This window comes from Hippopotamus amphibius, chromosome 10 (genome assembly GCF_030028045.1).
Source record: "Hippopotamus amphibius kiboko isolate mHipAmp2 chromosome 10, mHipAmp2.hap2, whole genome shotgun sequence".
In the NCBI taxonomy this organism is placed as follows: domain Eukaryota; kingdom Metazoa; phylum Chordata; class Mammalia; order Artiodactyla; family Hippopotamidae; genus Hippopotamus; species Hippopotamus amphibius.
In genome coordinates this window covers 35,255,313-35,275,713 of record NC_080195.1, presented here as the reverse complement: position 1 = coordinate 35,275,713, position 20,401 = coordinate 35,255,313, and the positions used below count along the sequence as shown (strand labels likewise).

Here is a 20,401-nt window from a genome sequence, read left to right as displayed (position 1 = left end):
CCAGAAGCCACATTCCTGAGTAGAGAGCTACTTGGTAAAGCACTCGACAGCTGGCAGAGGCTCTCCCAGGTAAGGGCTGGTTTCTATGCAGAATCTGTAGATTATACCCAGCAACTCTCAAGTTAAAGAGTAGACCACCTAAAATCTTAGCTGTTTGCCACTTACCAACCTGGCCAGCCTGACTCTGTGCCAGCAAGAATACAAGGAGTGCTTCAGCAAAGCCTGGTCCTTTGTACGCAGGTGCAGTCTGTTTGGTTTCTGAGGCAATTTCCACTAGTCTATTTTAAATGGATTTGACAGATTACATGTGCTTAATGTGAAACAGATTTTCAGTATACCAGTTTATGGTTTAGGATCTCTAGGGTGCAGAAAGAACTAGGAAAAGTGAAACTATAGAAATTAAGAGGAATCCAGAGTTAAAGGAAAAGCGGTTCCTGTTCTTTAAAAAGAGGAACAAGTTAGGTGATTGTTGTAACTGCTGTGAAGGGAGCTAAGTAAGTTGAATGTGATTAGACAAATTCAGTGACAGCCTCAGAACCTAAGGTCCTCCAGAATGTGTAGATTATCTACTTCAAGACCTCCAATTATTCTGCTAGCTTTTTCTTAAAACATCTATTCCTTCATCTTACCATTCTCAATTCTCCTAACCTTTACTTCTAGCTCCCCAGATGGTGGCCCTGTATCTCCTCACTGTGAGAACTGACGCGTCCAAAGGCAGAGCTTCCATGTTTTGTCCACCTCCCACTGCCCTCTCTCAACAAGGTCACATCAGCTTCACCTTTTGCCTTTCTGCTAGTGTCCAGTGTGGCAATGCTTGATGTCAGTTACTACTATGACCCAGTTCCAAAACATTATCCCCAGGTTCCAGGAAATATAATAATAAGAATCGCCTTTAATCAATGACTTGGGCCCTCCTGTGTTCCCCCAAAGTATCAATAGTTCCCAATTTGCTGCACTCCCCTGACCTGCCCACAACCCTAGATGTGTCTCAGGCTAGGCAGCAGCCCCACCTTCCAAGCATTAGGAACAGACACCTTCGTTTTCTTTTTTCTTTTGGCCGTGCCATGCAGCATGTGGCATCCTTAGTTCCCTGAGCAGGGATCGAACCCGTGTCCCCTGCAGTGGAAGCATGGAAACCAATGGACCACTAGGGAAGTCCAATGCCTCACTTCTTAAGGTAACCCCTCTCATCTAATGGAGGAGATTCCATCCCGACTCTTAAAATCAAACTTCTACATCCAACCCCCCACCCCCAGTTTATTCCCTTCTGCTTCAAAACTGCATTCATCTTCCCAACATGAGGATGGGGCAATTTGACCTTCCTCAGTCCTTTACATGTCCTAGTGTTTCGCAAGATGTGGCCCCCAGACCACCTGCCTCTCATGGGCTGAAAGTGCCTGTAAGAAATGAAGCTTCTCTAAATGCAGTGTGGAATCCTGGAACAGATAAAGAACATTAGTGGAAAATCTGGTGAAATCCAAATGAAGTCCGGAGTTAACAGTAAGGTATTAATGTTGACTTCTTAGTTTAACAAACGTGCTATGATAACATGTTAATATTAGGATAAAATGGATCTATCTTTGCAACTTTTCTGTAAACCTAAAATAATTCTAAAAATGTACTGAAACAAGCAAACAAAAAGGCCCACTTCTTGGAATGAATTTCTGGAGCCGAAGGCTGGAAAGCTAGCTTTCGAATAGGAACCCCAAATGATTCTTATGCAGATACAAATTTGAAAACTAGTCTCTCAGTTCTCTTTCCATTCTATTCCTGAATGGCTGCTTCCTCCTTGTTTTACTTACCTTAGCCTGATTGAATCTTTTAGGTCCTCTCAACCCTAAAATATAAGTCCTATCATTATCCCCCTTTCACAGATGAGAAAGTCTTAAGATGAAGTACACAAATGAAGTACTAAGAAGTTAAGTAATTTGTCGAGGATCACACAGCCCATAAATGATGGAGCTGGGATTTGAATCCCTAGTCAGTATAGCTCTCAATTCTATGCACAGAACCATTCTACTGCCTCTCATTCTGTTAGGCATGACAAATGAAAGAGCTCTGTAACTAAATCACTAAAAGAAGCATTATCTATTTCTCCAACCTCCTAAGTCCAACGGTGCCCCCCCTATTCCACTGGGAGGAAACGAGCAATGAGAAAGCATTGGGAAGATGTGCCAACTACAGAGACCTGTTCAGATAAGGCACCGTGGATCTTCCCCCAGGTTGCAGCTCAACTGCTGTGTTTTCCATTCTCCCAAATGCTCTAATAGGTACGAATCTAATAATGCTCATAGTACTCACTTTGACACTAAAGTAATTATTTCTGGTTTACTAAGCATCTGTCCACCAGCTTGTCAGGGAAGTGCCAACTCTAAATCAACTTCCTGTTGATTAGGTCCTGTGTATTCTCAGGTTCTGTGTCAGTAGATTCAACCAACTGTGGATTGAAAATATTTAGGGAAAAACATGTTAGAAAGTTCCAAAAAGCAAACCTTGAATTTGCTACACACCACCAACCATTTGCATTATATTTACACCTACTTACTTAGGATTTGTGTTAGGTGTTATAAGTGATCTAGACATGATTTAAAGTATACGGGAGGATGCGGGGGAAGATGGGAGGATTGTGCATAGGTTATATGCACATAGTGCTCTTAGATACCATTTTATATAAGGGACTTGAGCATCCATGGATTTTGGTATTGGGTGGGGGGTGGGGAGAGGGAGACTCCTGGAACCAATTCCCCACAAATATAGAGGGAGAGCTATATATCCTCTTACCTAGGCTCCCTGATTTGTATTTAGACCTTCATACCATGTTGTGGATCTAACTGCTGAATGATAAAGTCTGGGGAGTTCCTGACTGCCAGCCAGACACCCAGAACAGCACTAATTCTATCCAAGTTGCTTCAGTATAGAGTATAGACAGAGGGTTGATAAACTAGACCACCATCTCAGGCAACATCTGTTCTTATGTGTATTTCCCTTCATTTCTTCAAGTGAATCAATCACAGGATCAGCAGGAGGACCTATGAAGTATAGTCAAGTAAAATATGTTTTCATGAGTTCTGCTTCTGGCGATTGAAATCTGCTTGACTTTATTATCAATAAAAACATTGCTGCTTATATTTTAAGTAAACCTGAGGAGTCTGATCATGAAGTTAGAATCCACGTATCTCCTTTAGATACTCTTGAGAAAGCAGTGTGTCTCTCCATAAAAGCATGAGGAGAAAAATACTTGTACAGCATCTTTCTATTTGCTTTACCATTGCTTTAATGTACGTTAACATTTATCTACATTAATTGGGAACAAAGGAACAAATATAGACATTTCTTGGTTTTTCACAAATAGCTACTCTCCATATTTGATAAAAATCTCAAACCATTATTTTAGCTTCCCACAAATATAATACATACAAATTTTTTTCTGAAATAATAAGGTCACCAAATTAAGTATCTTGAAACTAATGTAACCAGACAACTGTTGTTCGATTGACTTCCAGGAACAAAACAAAAACAAAAAACTTCTTCTCAAGATGCTCTGGGTTTCCTTTTGTTAGTGTTAGGGATTCAGAATTATAATCGTCTGCCAGTAACAATTTATAGGTTTAAGTTGATTGTCTACAAATAAAACATCGCTGGCTCTGCTTTGGGAGTTCTGGATTTGACATGACACCGACAAGACCACGTGGGACAGGCACTATACGTATACAGAAATCAGCAAGAGTATTGAATGCCCTGGACTCAAACGACTCACTCGATATGTGCCTCATTTGGCTCAGCAATACATTCACCTGCACCAAACCCGTATCAAAAGTCACTAAATCTCTCATATATATCATATATTATTTATAGACACACCCACAACACATACACACTATACATACAATTTGTAGCAACATGAAGTAATATTGTCTTCAAATGATGTACCACAGATATTATCCTGGCTGAAATAAATCCTGTAATGGTCATCAAGCTGCTAGAAGCTTTGGAAGGTTCTGAGTCAGGTTCCTTAGTTACTTTCATCCTGCCTACCCTTCACCCTGCTTTAGCGTCTTCGTAGATTTTTCTTTTAGAAACAGCCTCCTCAGCCCAGGCGTATTTCTTTCCCAGGATCCCTTGATTGGCCTTTGGAAGCAAGAAAGGACACACGGGGGGAGCGGGCCGTTCTCAGCCACTGTCCCTCACACCTGCCTAGATCTGTGACGGTCTCTGTCCTGTTGGCCACCTTCGGTGTTAGAAAGCAGTTAGTCAAAGCTTTGTCCCTCCTACCCGCTTGGTCTTTCTGTAGAGCACAAAAGTGAAAGAAGCCTCTTTAGCAGGGGTAGCAGTTCATTAAAATATACCACGACACTTCCTAGCTCTGGGGTTCCCATTCTGTGCTTGAGACGGCAGGTCACGGATGCTGGTATCACGGTTCCGTGTGGAATCCACGAGGTTTTCTCCTGGCAGCCAGTGTCAGGATTAGCGCAGCCCTAGCCCAGGAGGAAACGGCCTCATGAAGACCAACTTGGAAACAGTGTTGTCGGCATATTATTTCAGCTTGTACATGCGCACAATGACACACCACACACACACACAGGCCCATCCCTGGAAATGACCACGAGAAAACACGACAGACGCTTGCAAGGATAAACCAATAAGGCACCAAGAAAACTTATTTTCCGCCAATTTAGACGCCTTCAAAATGTGAGGTTAATAATGTAAATTTAAAAGACTTCCTAAGTCTTGTCAACTGACTCACTGAGAGGTCACATGTTAGTTCCTTCTAAATCTTTCCCCCCTAATCTATGACAGGAGACACTGCTTGAAATTGAACTGTGAAAGGGACAGCCCAAAAGCTGTACATGTGAGACGAAACTGGGCCTTAAATCCTCACGAAAATCACAGAGCTGGCTGTGAAGAAGTTGCTCAACCACCCACAACTTTTCATTTTATAATTATTTTCATGAGTATGGATTGTTTGCCTAATAAAAATAAAAATGAGGAGAAAATAGCATATGGGATGGAAATAGAGGGTGACCGTAAAGTAGATGGGTTTCTCTGCCCTGGGTCGGGGGAGGAGTGGTTGATGTAAGACTTCAGGGAAGCAGGTGGGCTTAATCTTTGAGGGAAGGGAGAGGGAGAGCAGGGATGAGAACAGAGACTGAAAACAGAGGCAGCTCTGAGAGTTGGTCTGGAGCTACACCTCTAAATGCATTACTTCTTTTGCCTCTCCTTGGCTTAGTATCCTTTGTCTTAACTGTCTATTTTTCTTTTTTAAGTAAATTGGTTATTCTCTTTTGGTTTGGTATGTTGACAAAATGAAAAATTGTTTTAAAAGGAAGAATTAAATCACTTCGACCACATCATCCCACAACTTTGATACATTCTGCATCATTTTAACACTCAACAAAACAAACAAACAAACAAAGGAACAGGAACAACCCCAATTAGGCACAATGACCAAAGCAGAATAATCAATGTACTTTCTGGGAAGACATGTTAAATGAGGGAAGAGGTCAAGGTGATCACAAAAGGTCGTCATTTGAAAAACAGGAGAGGACTGGCCCTCAGGCAGGGGATCTATTTCAAGGTTCTAAGAAGCTTCTGAATAAGTTAGAGGAATTAGATGTGCAAAAAATTCTGTAGCTCTGTGTACTAGGTTTTGTCGAATATACTGAAATTTTAATTTTGACTCAGAGGATGAGCAGTGCATTTTTACAAATGTGAACAGCTTTTGAAAGTCTATGAAAACTCTAACACCAGGCTTCTTTCCACCAGCAAAGTGCTTAAATCCACTAAGGAACCTATATACTTGTTTGCTTAATATCCATAAAGTAAAAACTGGCCTGGGCTTAAATCTTACTTTTCCAACTTTGGTATAAATGAAGCACAAATCCCTACACTCACTGTTTTTCTAGGGAGGCATTCCCAAATTTTAATTGCTTTTGCTGTTTTAGCTTTTTAAATTTAGTCCCCACTCAGTCCTGGTCATTGATATTTTGCTGGCCAGTATTGGCCTCAAAAGAGGCCATTTGTTTTGTGTGAAATTGATCCGGCTATGGGAAACTCAAATGTCTTTCCCCAATGCACCCCTTTCAGGTGCATTCTCAAGATTTGGACCATTTTCAGGTATAAGGAAATTGATATAAAGTGATGAATTGATGTGTAAATGAGCTCTATTTAACTGAAAAGGAAGCACTTACCAATTCAATACTTCTTCCTCTTGAGAAATTTGGCCTAAATGTATTTCAGGTTCTCATGATCTGGCAAATAGCTAGTACTGAATTGGTATCTGGTATGGAAGCTGCCTTAAGCTTGTTGGATTCTGAAGTATAAACCTTCTCCTGTACCTAGGTTTATTAGAGATCAAAAAAGACGTTATATCTGTTGCAAATTTGACAGCAAGGACAATAAGTTCAAATGATGACACTTGAAGTCTTTCTAAATTGCCTCTCTAGATTTGGGTAGCTTGAAACTTAACCAAGTTAAATGGCAAGAATTCGTTGACTATCTGGGTCATTTCAAAGAGGATAGAGGATTGGAACATTGCATGCTGGGCACATCTAAGTTTCCCTACCTTTGCCTAGTTAGGAGAAGGTAACGAAAGCATGCATTTCCAATCAGAAATGCTGGTATAACATCCAACTCACAACTGCTTGCTTCTTGGTTTTCATTAAAATGACGGTGTTAAACAGTTGAGGATTGGAATCAAAATATGTAATTAAAGCTAATAAAATCATTAAAAGTAAACCATTTCAAGATAGAGCAGGAAGGTGGGATAAATGTGTTGAGCAAAAAAATGAAATTTTATGCATGGTTGGGATGAAACTAAACTAAACTTAGGGAAATGGATACTGTTATTAAAAATAAGTTTTTTTCAAGGCTGGATTTGGTTCCCCACTACTAAGAGAACACATTTACTTAGAATGCTGCTTTCAATAACATGGTATGTCCACTGTCTTGTCTTTAAAGGATCTCTATTTGCTTTTAGGATCTCTTCTCCCTTTGGAAAAGAAATAAGTCTTCTCTTAGAGTGACTGATGATCTTATTGGACCAAGTGTTTTGAAACTTTTTGTTAACTTTGGGATTTTTTAGGGGTCCCTTAAGGCAACTCAAGGTGGAATATTTAAGTCGTATATCTGGTATGTTGAAATACAGAGAAAACATTATCAAAGGGAGGATAAGCTTCTAAAATTACACAGTATGGATAAAAGATACACCTATAGATCATCTGGAAAGTATACAAAGTTTCTGAAATGCAGGTATGTTTGGGTTGCAGGTATCAGCCATAATGATGGTTACATGAGAGCAACTTGATTAAGCTTCCTTCTCAACACCTTGTGATCCCATCTTTAACTTTGCCTGTTTAAGTCTCTAACAGAGAGTTAAGCTGAGGCATGGCTAAATTGCTTAATCTTCAAGAATGTTCATACCAATGATTTTTTGACAAACTGAGTAAACGGGTGCATATGGTTATAAAGTTGATGGATTTGGTTTGGAATAATACTGATTTTGATCTGTGTTCTCCAGAAAAGGGAAGCCCTTCCCATCAACATCCTAACTACTTACAACAATTTGTTAAATTCTACTTCTGTGTGTCTGGTTTACTTGCCAAAATGTCTCCCCCAGAGTGCCACACTCACACTGCTTTTCAGGCTTCTTCTCCTGAATTCCTTATACAAGTTTATATAAGAGTTGGATCAAGGAATTGGAACATGGCATTGTTTCTAACTCGGAATGCATTGTAGGACTATGCTTTTCTCCAGCAGGACTTAGCTAGAGTGGTCGTCACCCCATTCCCTGCAAGACTTGGGAAAAGATGAACCAGGAATGGAGGTTGAAAGCAAGTCCCCTAAAACTGAGTTCCTCTGCTGAGTTTATGATTAACCACTCTATCCAAATCATACCCACATGTTCTCCTCAGAATTGAAGAGTATCAAAGAAAAGGGGGTAATTGTACCAGAGCCAGCTGAGTGCAGCCCTTTGCAGGCAGCCCTTGCTGTGAACTGTTACCCAGTGAACTGTTGTGGAGGTAACCTCCACACAAACGAACATGAATGTGAGTGGCATGGCAGAATTAAGAAAATTCACACAAGAGTGTAGGAAAGCATGGGGTCAGGGGACTCAAGACCAAGCCAGTCAAGAGCCCCAAGCTCTGATTCCCATGACATATTTATTGAGAAAGATCAAAAGCTTTCTAGCAGAGACCAAATTATAAACAAAATCATGAAAAACACAAGGCACGAGAATTCAGAAGAGCCAAAACAGAACACCTTGTGTATATTATCACTACTAGGGAGTGTAGCTAAGCTTCAACCTGGAGCTGGCACCATCGGGCTTTGTGACTGCCTTATCTCAGTGGGTTTTCCTTTGAGATTGGTTCTGTTTTCAGAACATGTTTACAGTCACTCAGCTGTCATGTGCCCTCCACAGGTGTTTCCAAGTTACTGTCCTCTGAGTTCTCCCTGGTTTCCCACATCTCCCCCTTTTTGTTTTTTGGCCACGTATCTGAGCTTCACAGCACACGGAGCTAGTCGTTGTTGCTTTCGACTTTGTCAGAGGAGACGTTGCCAGACTAGGCCAAAACAGAAAATCATTAAGATTACTATCCCAATTATCGCCAAAGCAGAGCCCCCAAATATGTGCCAATGGGGCATAAAGTTCAATTTATCCAATTTATTAGCAATATTGTCCAGATAATTTGATCCTGCTAGTAATTCCAATTTTTTGTCAAAAGTGTCAAGGGTTTCTTTATGCAATAATGTTAATTCATAAGTCATATTTCCTTGATTTAATAAACGTTGACGTACTTTGTTCCAATTAAATTTTGAAGAATTATAAGGATAGGGAGTAACACAAAATTGATTAATATTCCAATCACAATGAAGACGTAACTGTTTCCAAAGACTGGAAACTTCATCTCCTGTCATAACTGTGGCTTGTTGTAAATCAGCCACTTCAGAAGCTAGTTTATTGTCAGTTTGATTCTGAGCAGACCAAAGCAGCTCAGAGTCAACATGCCATTGCTGCACAAACTCCGTAGTTTGAATAGTCTGATGTAGAGCTATACCTGCAGTTGCTGCCATAGCAGTTACTGCAATTAAACCTATTATGATAGTAATTAAAGTTCCGAGGAAATGTTTGGTTCTCTTTAGTATTTTTTTAATTATCTCCTGCAAGAAGTAGAGATTAGGAGATTCTTGCCAAGGCCTTTTCATTTGAACTGGCAGCCAAATTCCTGGGCGAGCTTTAAGTATATAAATTGATTCAGCACTATGGTTAAATAATATGCTAGAATTTAAGCAAGTATAAAAAGTACAGTTAAAATTAAAAAAAAAAAGTACAGTTAACACAATTTAGCAATAATTCATAAGTATCAAAGTTAGTATGTCCTTTCATTAGTAGGTAAGGGAATTTTATACAAGCTTGTATGTAATGTGTTTCATTAACAGTGAAGGAGAGTGCAGTATCATTACTAACCAAATTTCTAGTATGATTTCCTTTTGAAGCACGTATTTTACGAAGGGAGGCCATTCATTTCCAAATTTGATTATGAACTGGACCATGAGTAAAATATGGACTTGGAGGAGTCATCAATGATCCATGTCAGTATATAATATCTCCAGACACCTCAGTTGAGATAACAGTACCATGCTTATATTTTTTCCGTCTTAAATTATACGGGGAACGCGGCATCAAGCTGAACCCTCAGGGCTCCGATAAATGACATTTCCTTGGGAAATATTAAGAAGCACTTGACCTTCATTTCCCCTACATCTCTCCCAACTGATCCAATTTGAACTAGATGATAGCATTTTTTGCTGACAAATGGGTATGTCTGGAGGCATGGTGTTGCTAATGATCCCAGTGTCTTTAAAGCTAAAACTTGCCAATAAAAATAACTGAATAGGATTAGTACTGTTAGTCTTAATGGTAGATAGCCAGCCTTGATATTCCACTTTAAGACAGTGATCCTCATGTCCAAAACAAACTGGAAGATTATCTGCTCCTACAGTATAATTAGAAATAGTATAGCCCTCCTCATTTGGCACCAGAGATCCCCGAGGATCATATGGCCCCGGAAGCCAATTTGAATCATTAATATAAACAAAAGGCTCTCCATCATACCAAGTAATTAGTTTGTTTAGTGGAGGATGTGGAACATAAGCCCAGTAAGAGAAATCAGCTCCACAATGTACTATTCCCACCGTAGTGTTAATGAGAGCAAGCATAGCTAGAAACGTGTTAGCCGGCGTCTTTGGCATGCACAATCCCTCCAGTATCTTGTCAGCTCCATGCGTGGTCTTCTTTATCGCTCCCCACATCATGGGAAGGGTTTTCTGAGTTGTGTTGGTGACAGTTATTGAAGGTCATATATTCAACTTTGCCATTCTTTCCTCTAGTGGTGGATCTATGTTGAATCTCACCCTCTTCTGGTTCATTTCTGGGTTTCAGTCATTTTGCAGGGAGCCACAATATTTCTCTGCTTTCTGTGGAGACACAAGCAAAACCTCTACCCCATGATTTAACCTAACCCCTTTTCCATATGTCTGTACTTATATCACGCCACCAAATTGGCTGCATGGGAGGAGATTCAGGTATTTCATTTTCCCAATGTTTTTCTATTGCTGATTTATTCTCTTCAGCCCCCAAATTTAAGTGATTAAGTGTAAGCAAAGCTTTATTCAAACAATCTTTAGGTGTTATAGGAAACCCATCTCCCCCTTTTTGTTTATCCAGCATTTGTTTTAATGTTAAGTGAGCTCTTTCAACAATTGCCTGGCCTGTTGGATTATATGGAATGCCAGTAGAATGTGATATATGCCATTCATTACAAAATTTTTTGAATAAATTAGAGGTATAAGCAGGACCATTATCTGTTTTTATTTGTGTGGAAGGTCCATAACCATAAAACAGGCTAGTAAATGAGAACAAACATGAGATGTTTTTTCACCAGGGAAAGCAGAGGCCATAATAAAATGAGAATAGGTATCAATAGTAACATGCACATATCCCAAACGACCAAAGGAAGGGATACGAGTAACATCCATTTGCCATAATTGGTTTGGGGCTTGCCCTCTGGGGTTAGCACCACTAGGCCAAGAGGGAACACTGATGATTTGACAGGACAGGATATGTTTTCTAATCATTTGACTCTGGCGATGGGAAATTCCAAAGCGTTCTTTAAGACCTTTGGCGTTAACATGAGTCAATCGATGAAATTCTGTTGCTTCTTTAAGTTGAACATTAGCAATAAGTAACTGATCAATATTATGATTACCTTTGGATAATGGTCCAGGCAAATCTGAATGAGCTCACGTATGAGAAATGAACAATGGGAAAGTTCATTGTTGAAGAGTCTCCTGTAATTGAGTTAATAATTGAAAGATAGAAGAAGAGGAATTAAATTCAGCAGTTTCAATGGTTTGTACTGTATAAACAACATATTGTGAATCAGAAACTATATTAAGAGAGTCAGCAAAATCTGTCGATAATGATATTACTGCCATTAATTCAGCCTTTTGTGCAGATGTTTGAAAAGTGTCCCATACTTTAGTGAAAGGTCCTGAATATCCTGCTTTGCCATTATTGCTTCCATCAGTAAAAAAAAGTAGGGGCTTCTATAATAGGATTTTTGGCAACAATATGAGGTAAAATCCAATTAGTGACTTTCAAAAACTGAAATAATTTGCTATGGGGAAAATGATTATCAAGAATATTTACATAATCCGAGAGCCCAATATGCCATTCAATATTAGTTTGCAAAGTTTTGTTAATTTGAGCGTTTGTTAAAGGAACTACAATAACACGCGGGTCTCGGCCTGCTAACTGCTGGAGACGCATTCTTCCTTTATGAATTAATTGTCCCATTTTGTCCAGATAAAGCTGTAGCTCTTTATTAACCTTGTTAAGGAGGAAGATCCACTCAGTAATGGCCTCTTCCTGAATTAATATACCTGTTGGAGAACGTAAAGAAGGAAAAATCAAAAGTTGAATAGGTTTATTTAAATCAACGCGTTCAAGCTGAGCTTGATGAATGCGCTGTTGTATCCATTCCAATTCCCTTTTCACAGTGGGAGTGAGTTTTCTGGGACTGTGTAATGCAGGATCACCTCTCAGAATATCAAAAAGATTAGAAAGAGCATAAGTCAGACTTCCCAATGTTGAATGTAGCCGATTAACATCTCCTAACAATTTCTGAAAATCATTTAAAATATTGAGAGAATCAACACGAGTTTGAACTTTTTGTGGAGTTATGATATTACGTACGATTTATAACAGCTCCCAAATAATGAAATGGAGATTCAGTCTGAATTTTGTCTTTGGCTATTTCCAAACCATATTTTAATAGTTCTTGCTGAGCTGCTGCAAAAAGAAGAGTCAATTCCTCCTTGGTGGGAGTTGCAAATAATAAATCACCCATATAATGAATTATATAAGCATTAGGAAACTGCCGCCTTAGCAGCTGCAGTGGCTGATTAAGAAAACGTTGGCAAAGAGCAGGACTGTTGAACATTCCTTGGGGCAATACTTTCCACTGATATCATTCTGCAGGTTTGTGGTTTTTAATTGAAGGAATAGGAAAGGCAAATTTAATACAGTCCTGTGGCTGTAAAGGGACAGTGAAAAAGCGATCCTTCAAATCAATAATAATCAGAGACCAGTCCTTAGGAATCAGCAGGAGAAGGAAGCCCTGGTGGTAGTGATCCCATTGGCTGAGTGACAGCATTAATTTTTCTCAAATCCATTAACATTCTCCATTTTCCTGATTTTTTCTTTATTACAAAAACTGGAGAATTCCCAGGGCTGGTGGAAGGTTCAACATGACTGGCCTGAAGTTGTTCTTGAACTAATTGTTGAAGGGCGTCCAGTTTTTCTACAGTAAGCGGCCATTGCTCCTTGCTGAGACACTTCATCTAGCCACCAAGTTTTAAACTGGAGAAATTCTGCTGATGTTAAACAAGGACGGGCTAGTTGGTCCCAGTCCCATGGTATGAGTCTTTCTGCTTGAGATAAACCTCGCACTAGCCCCATAGTGTAAGGGGAGCGAGTCCCATAAGCCATACGTGCCTGTTTTAATTCTTTTAATGTCTTAGAAGGAATAGGGGCATGATCAAATCGATAAGCCCCTTGAGGGAATTCCTGATTAGAAGGTACTTTGAGAAACAGTCCCCGGAAAAGCACAGGGGTGTAAGTAAGCCTCTAAATCTCCCTCTAATTGGGCTTGACAATTCCTTTCTGTAATCCTGAACCCTTAAGTGGTGAGACAATAGACCTTTTAGGGGGGTCATTCAAATCCAAAAATAGACCATTGTTCCAGAAGGGGGCTGTAGCACCCTCTAAATTACCGTTTCCTTTCTTGGTCCTTTTCATCTTAATTTGTGTTCCATAATTTAAAGCTGGCATTGCCAATAAAGGACTCTCTTCTCTTTCATCCTTTTCATTTTCATAAATGATTTGTTCTTCACCTTCTATGACAGGGTCAGAGGTGAGAAGATTAACTTCTCTGGCCCTATCTTCTTCTTCCTCCTCTGAATCTGAGCCAGATGGAGATTGTAATGACTAAAGAATGATTGCAAGACTAAAGAAATAAGATTGCAGAGAGACCAAGTGGAAAGAGGAATATGCTCTCCACTCCTATAAGCTCTCTTAAGTTCCTGTGCTACCTGTTTCCATTGTTTCATTTGTAAAGTACCATCCGCTGGAAACCAATAACAGTGCTGTCTAACTAGAGAAAATAGCTCTTTTTTTTTTTTTTTGTCATCTTCTTCTTTCTTTTTTTTTTTTTTATTATTTTTTGGGGGGGTACACCAAGTTCAATCATCTGTTTTTATACACATATCCCCGTATTCCCTCCCTTCCTTGACTCACCACCCCCTCGATTCCCCCCTCCCTCCCCGCTCCAGTCCTCTAAGAAAATAGCTCTTCAAAGCTCCTCCTTTTCACTTTTATTCCGGAGCCTTGTAACAGAGTCCGTAATAACTGCACATAGTCATCATCAACATGAGTAGAAGATTGCTGACCCATAAGGTAACCCTGAAGAAAATCCCCAAAAAGAGAACTTACCTCTCTTTCTTCTGGCAAGTCCCTCTGCTTTTTGGGTTCCACCGGTCTTTTATCTTTAACCAGTCGCTCAGGCAACTCCTTTCACCTCAGATCCCTGTTCAGGCGCCCGTTGTGGAGGTAACGTCCACACGAACGAACCTGAATGTGAGTGGCCCGGTGGAATTAAGACAATACACATGAGAGTATAGGAAAGCAGACGGTCAGGGGACTCAAGACCAAGCCAGTCAAGAGCCCCAAGCTCTGATTCCCATGGCATATTTATTGAGAAAGATCAAAAGCATTCTAGCAGAGACCAAATTATAAAACAAAATCATGAAAAACACAAGGCACGAGAATTCAGAAGAGCCAAAACAGAACGCCTTGTGTATATTATCACTACTAGGGAGTATAGCTGAGCTTCAACCCGGAGCTGGCACCATCGGGCTTCGTGACTGCCTTATCTCAGTCGGTTTTCCTTTGAGACTGGTTCTGTTTTCAGAACATGTTTACAGTCATTCAGTTGTCCTGTGCCCTCCACAGGTGTTTCCAAGTTACTGTCCTCTGCGTCCTCTCTGGTTTCCCACAAATCTGTGTCTTCTAAATTTTCCTGCTTAATCTAGCTGTTGTTGGGTGGAATATTCTATAAACATCAATTAGGTCAAGTTGCCTGAGAGTATTGAAATATTCTATGCCTTTACTGACATACTTACTCTGTCAATTGCTGAGAGATGTATGAGTCTCCATCTACCACTGTGGAGTTGCCTGCTTCTCCTTGAAGTTCTATCAGTGTTTTTCTTTATTTGTTTTGAAGTTCTGTTATTGGGTGTATACATATTTAGAATTGTCATGTCTTTGGTAAGTTGACTCCTTCATCATTATTAAATGATCTTATCTAACCTGGTAATAGTCTATGCTCTAAAACCAACTTTGCCTTTGACTATATTAATACTGGAAAACCATTTTTAATTTTTTGTGATTTTTTATATGATAGTACTTCTGTAGTTATTACAGTATAACTTTAATATGATTTATTATATTTTATTAAATTGTCATTATGATATGATTTCCTAATTCTCTTTCTCATCTTCCTTTCATCATTTTTAATGATGTTTTATCACATTTTAAAGACCCAATGGTCAGTATTAATCTATTGTAATGGCTACAGCGTGTCAAGCAGTGTATTATCGTTCTGTTTTTTTCCAATGTATATATGACATTTAGTTTATCCATTTGTCTGTGGGTGGACATTTGGGTTGTTTCCACCTTTTGGCTATTATGAGTAATGCTGCTATAAGCATTCATGTGGAAGTTTTCGTGTGGACACACATTTCATTTCTCTTGGAAAAATATTTTAGGCTTTGTAGGCTATGCTTATCTCTGTCTCAACTACTGAACTCTGCCGCTATAGCAGGAAAGCAGTGATAGACAGTATAGAAATGAATGAACCTGGCTGTGTTCCAATAAACTATTTACAAAAATGAGTGGTGGGCCATATTTGGACCACACGCTGACATTTGCCAACATCTGCACCAGTTTCATGATGCTGTCTCTCGATGTGGATTATTTAAATTCAGTGTGCTACGTGATTCATGGACCTTCAATAGATCTGCATCCTTCAGTTTGGTGAATATTTATGTTCATATGTCTCTGATAGTTTCCTTGCCAGCATTGTGTGTGTTTGGTTTTTTTGGAAACTCCTCTCAGTCCGTTATTAAGCCTCGTGGATCGACCGTCTATCTCGTACAATCTTTTGTCTTTATTGTTACCTTTTTGGTATAGTTTCTGAAAGATTTTCTCAATTTTACTTTTCAACAGAGTCTTCTTTTGATAATTTTCAATGACTATTCCTAGTTGTAGACAAAACTCCACTGCCAGCTTTTGCAGCACCAGGTGCCTCCACGTCTGAAACCTCTCTGAGTTTCTACAGGTCAAATGGTCTTGCTCCCGATCTATCCTGTTGCAGGCACTGTTGCAGGAAAAAAACTGATCCCACGAGAAACCAAGCACAACACTCGGAGAGTTGGAGAGCTCAGGTTTATTGAGCAGGCGGACCCAGACGAGCTAACGCTCCAAAATTCTGGGGCCTCGTTTCAGGGGAGTCTTCTCCTTATATAGGTTAAAACATACAGCTATAATTGGTACAAACTGATTGGCTACAAATTACTATAGGTCACGGGCAGTTACAGAGCTCGGGAGTTGCCATGGGTTACACACATAGTAGGGGGTCCTAATAGGAACCTGTAGGAGCGGGACATTCCATTCCTATCAGGACTAAGGTCACAATTTGCATTCTCATATTGGTTGCAGGTTGAAGTTAATGGTCACGTAACAAGTCTATGTGCAAAGGGTCTCAAACAAAGGCTTGGGGTGGGTGCCTGAGAGCGAGACAGTCTTCCCTTATCTGATCACTCTTAGTAATTCATTTTACTGTTTACCTGAGAGTGGCGAGCAGGCCTTTGCAAGATAGAGGAGAGTAAGCAATTACAAGTATGGAAGTTTCAATTTCCTCATCAGCACGAGTCTGTTGAGTCAGGTACACTTCCTCCACTGGCTTCCATATTCCAAACACTTGGCAACTTTTGTCTGCTCTTGTCTCCTTTCCAGTTCTCTTGTTATTGTTATTTATTTACTGTTATTTTAGCGGACATTTGGGAGAGAATGGAAAAAAGTGGTGTTCAACCTGCCATGTTTAGCTGGAAGTTAGCACTGTTTATTCTTTCATTATTTCTGTTTTCCTGTCTTGATCCTTTTCCAAATCCCATTAAAGCTCATTCTGGTTATTTTGCACACTTTTCAGAGACTCATACATTTTTGTTTCTCAATGTAAGTAAAACTTTGATCCGTTATTACAAAACAGACACTAGATGTGAGGTCCTAAGACCTAGGTTCTAGTTCTTAATTTACCGACAGTCTCTGCAGCTAGAGAGTTGGACTTTTTTCAGGGAAGGGAATCCATGCTGACTGCCTGATAGTTGCCAAACATAATAATAGGTACTCTCTCCATCCTTGTTTTTATAATTTAGTTTTCAGTCTTTCAATAACGGTGTATATTCCATTCCTTGCTTAAATAAATAGAATCTAACCTATTTGCTCAGAGATACAGCACAGACATCGTTTATTGTTTTATAAATTTTGATGTTCATATTTGGAAACAGATTTATGGGAGAACTTGGAGTTAATATGATGTAAAGATCTGGCCTTAAAATATCCTATGTAGTATTACAATTTATTCTCTAAGGTGTGATTGATGAGGTGAAATGAATGAGGAAGTAGTTTTGAATGGTTAGTAGGTAATACCACATCATTCTTAATATGTTATTTTGCACCTGGTGCCTGTGTCTGGCTGGCAGGGTAGGCTTAGGGGGAGAATGTTGAGAATCGCATGGAAGGTTTTCTTGGGGTCATCTTGGGAGTGGAATGCATCACCTCTGCCTACATCCATATTTTGCGTTCCTGACCAGATGCAGATCTCCAGTAGGGTCCCAATGCCTATTCTCCCACCACAAGAACCTGGTCACATGGCTGCACCTCCTAGCTGGGGAGGCTGGGGAGATGGCTGTGAACTCAGGACATGTGCTGGTCTCTTCCATAATACACTTGAAAAGTTGCACATATATGTGCAAGTGTGTAGTTGATATCTGAATGTATGTGGACTTACAGATCCCTTTCCGGAACTTAGGGGCCCTTGCCAAGTCTAAGATGCAGAAAATGGGAATCAAAACAGGTGTATGTGAGTTTTATTTTAGGAGAGGGTTTTGTCTGCTTCATCATTTTGAAAATTGTAAGGAGAGGCAAGGTGGACTGAAGTTCGGGGGAAATGGGCTCAAGGTTAGAGAGGCGCTATGTACACCTAACTGTGCAAAACAATTTATCACTGCACAAGAACTCACCTTCCCAGGCTCTTCTAATGTAGCTGTGTTCGTGAGAGTGCACACTGGCATCTTGTCAGCTGAATGTAAGCCCAGGTGGGGTTCTGGTTGGGCTGCTGGCAGCATTGTCATTAATAAAATGGAGCCTTTTTTTAACCAAAGAACTGTTTTCAGTTCCCAGATCACCTGATCGGTCCTATTCTTTTGAGGCACTACAAATAAAAACTAGTTCTCCCTCCCATGGAGCTATTAATCAAATAGGGTCTGTTTGTTAAAAGGAAAAAAAAAAAGACTTATAGCATGTCTGGTTCATAATATCATGAGGCAATTGTAATTGATCTATGAAATCATGCTACCGTGCTTTTATCTGGGCCAGGACTTACCTGTCCATCCTTCTGGTTTGCCATTCTTCCCTATGCCGCGGGATGGGAGCAGAAATATGAACCTGGGTGTTTCTTTTATGCCATTTGTGAGCCTCTCTCAACTCCTGTCCTTAAGAAAGAACAAGAGGATTCAGAGCTCGGCGGGTTAGGTGGGTGGCTGTGTTACTTCTGTTTCATTGTTATTGACCAGCTTTTGAGACTTGCCCTTTTCTTTCCCCCCTACCACCCGTCTAACTCTATAACCTAGTGGTCCTTTTAGAAAATCTGGGAGAAAAAAAACAGCATTTGGATACCACCTCTCACCTCTAAATAGAAAAAAGTTGTACATTTTAGATTCTAAAATTACAAACAAGTTGATTGGCCAATTGAATGTTTTTCAACAAATGTCAACATTTTCCACCCCGTGTGCCTTTCAGCTCTTTGGTTTGTCCTTTTGCATAAGATGCAGTTTCAGGTCAGTGTTGTGCTGCTTTCTATGCTCCTGATGAAGCTGAGACAGTTTGACTGATGTGATCAGAAAGTTGTGACAGCTGTGAACTTAACTCCACAAGCAGGTTGGTGAGGTCATGCTCGCATCCTTCTCAGTGCTTTGGTAGGATGTGAAAAGAGGTTTGTGCTCAAGTTCCAGCCAGGACCAGTGCTGGACAGGGGACCTCCCAAATCCCAGGATCTGCAGCTCAGCAGAACTGCACAGTGGTGCTGATTTACAATAAGTTGGGGGGTAATCATCATCTCCTGCTATTATGAAAGAACATATTACCGAAAAAGAAAGGGGAGTCTTATTTGGAGCAAGGCACCCCAGTAGGACCTGGGTGGAAATGGCTCTGCAGAATTCCTGCAGCAATAGGAGTATTTGACTCACATTTAATTGGAATCTGCCTATGAAGAGCTTTAGGTGTCCCTCTACTTGGCAACATACCGTTTTCGGTTGGATTTTATTCTAGGTCTTCCCCAAGTAGAAAAAGGCTGTTCAGAGGGATGCTTACTGAGTGGGAATTAGGGAACCAGTCAGCCAACCATGAGCTCAAGCCATTCTTCCTTGCAGCTGTGCTCGATTATGTGTTTAGCTGCTACTGGTAATGAGTCAAAAGCGGCATCTGCCGAGAGCCGGGGTTGGCACTTCCAGGGCAGTCTGCTACCTCTCCATCAATTGCTCCAAAGAGGGTCCAAGGGTGTGGAACAGATAAAGCTGATTGCTGGGTGTGTGGTTCTTTGAGGCTTTTTTTGAAGGAACTTGGGAATTGATTGAATTTGACATTGAGTGACTTGCCAGTGAGTTTCAACCTCTTACACTTTTTGTGTCCTGGTTGCTTTTGTTTCAAATAGAAGTCTGCTGGAGGGGTGAACGCAGTTTGGGTTGAAGGTACTGTAGAGAGTTCTCTGAATTGTAAAGGCTCCTCCTTTATTTATTTATTTATTTTTTTTTAATTTTTATTTTTTTTTGGGGGGTACACCAGGTTCAATCAACTGTTTTTATACACATATCCCCATATTCCCTCCCTTCCTTGACGCCCCCCCCTCGAGTCCACCCCACCCTCCCTGCCCCAGTCCTCTAAGGCATCTTCCATCCTCGAGTTGGACTCCCTTTGTTATACAACAACTTCCCACTGACTATTTTACAGTTGGTAGTATATATATGTCTGTGCTACTCTCTCGCTTCGTCTCAGCTTCCCCTTCACCCCCTGCCCGCTCCCAAACCTCGAGTTCTCCAGTCCATTCTCTGTATCTGCTTCCTTGTTCTTGTCACTGAGTTTATCAGTACCATTTTTAGATTCCGTATATGTGAGTTAGCATACAATATTTGTCCTTCTCTTTCTGACTTACTTCACTCTGTATGACAGATTGTAGTTCTATCCACCTCATTACATATAGCTCCATCTCATCCCTTTTTATAGCTGAGTAATATTCCATTGTATATATATGCCACATCTTCTGTATCCATTCATTTGTTGATGGGCATTTAGGTTGCTTCCATGTCCTGGCTATTGTAAAGAGTGCTGCAATAAATATTATGGTACAAGTTTCTTTTGGGATTATGGTTTTCTTTGGGTATATGCCCAGGAGTGGGATGACTGGATCATATGGTAGTTCTATTTGTAGTTTTTGAAGGAACCTCC

The 20,401-nt window shown here is 40.2% G+C and overlaps 1 long non-coding RNA gene across 1 annotated transcript; it reads left to right on the top strand.

Moving 5' to 3' along the window:
* Positions 1-1,150: 1,150 nt before the first annotated feature.
* LOC130830285 (uncharacterized) lies at positions 1,151-3,041 on the top strand. The gene is made up of 3 exons (XR_009047772.1): positions 1,151-1,177; positions 1,345-1,505; positions 3,001-3,041. It is a non-coding gene; the product is annotated as an uncharacterized LOC130830285 (long non-coding RNA).
* The last annotated feature ends 17,360 nt before the right edge of the window (positions 3,042-20,401 follow it).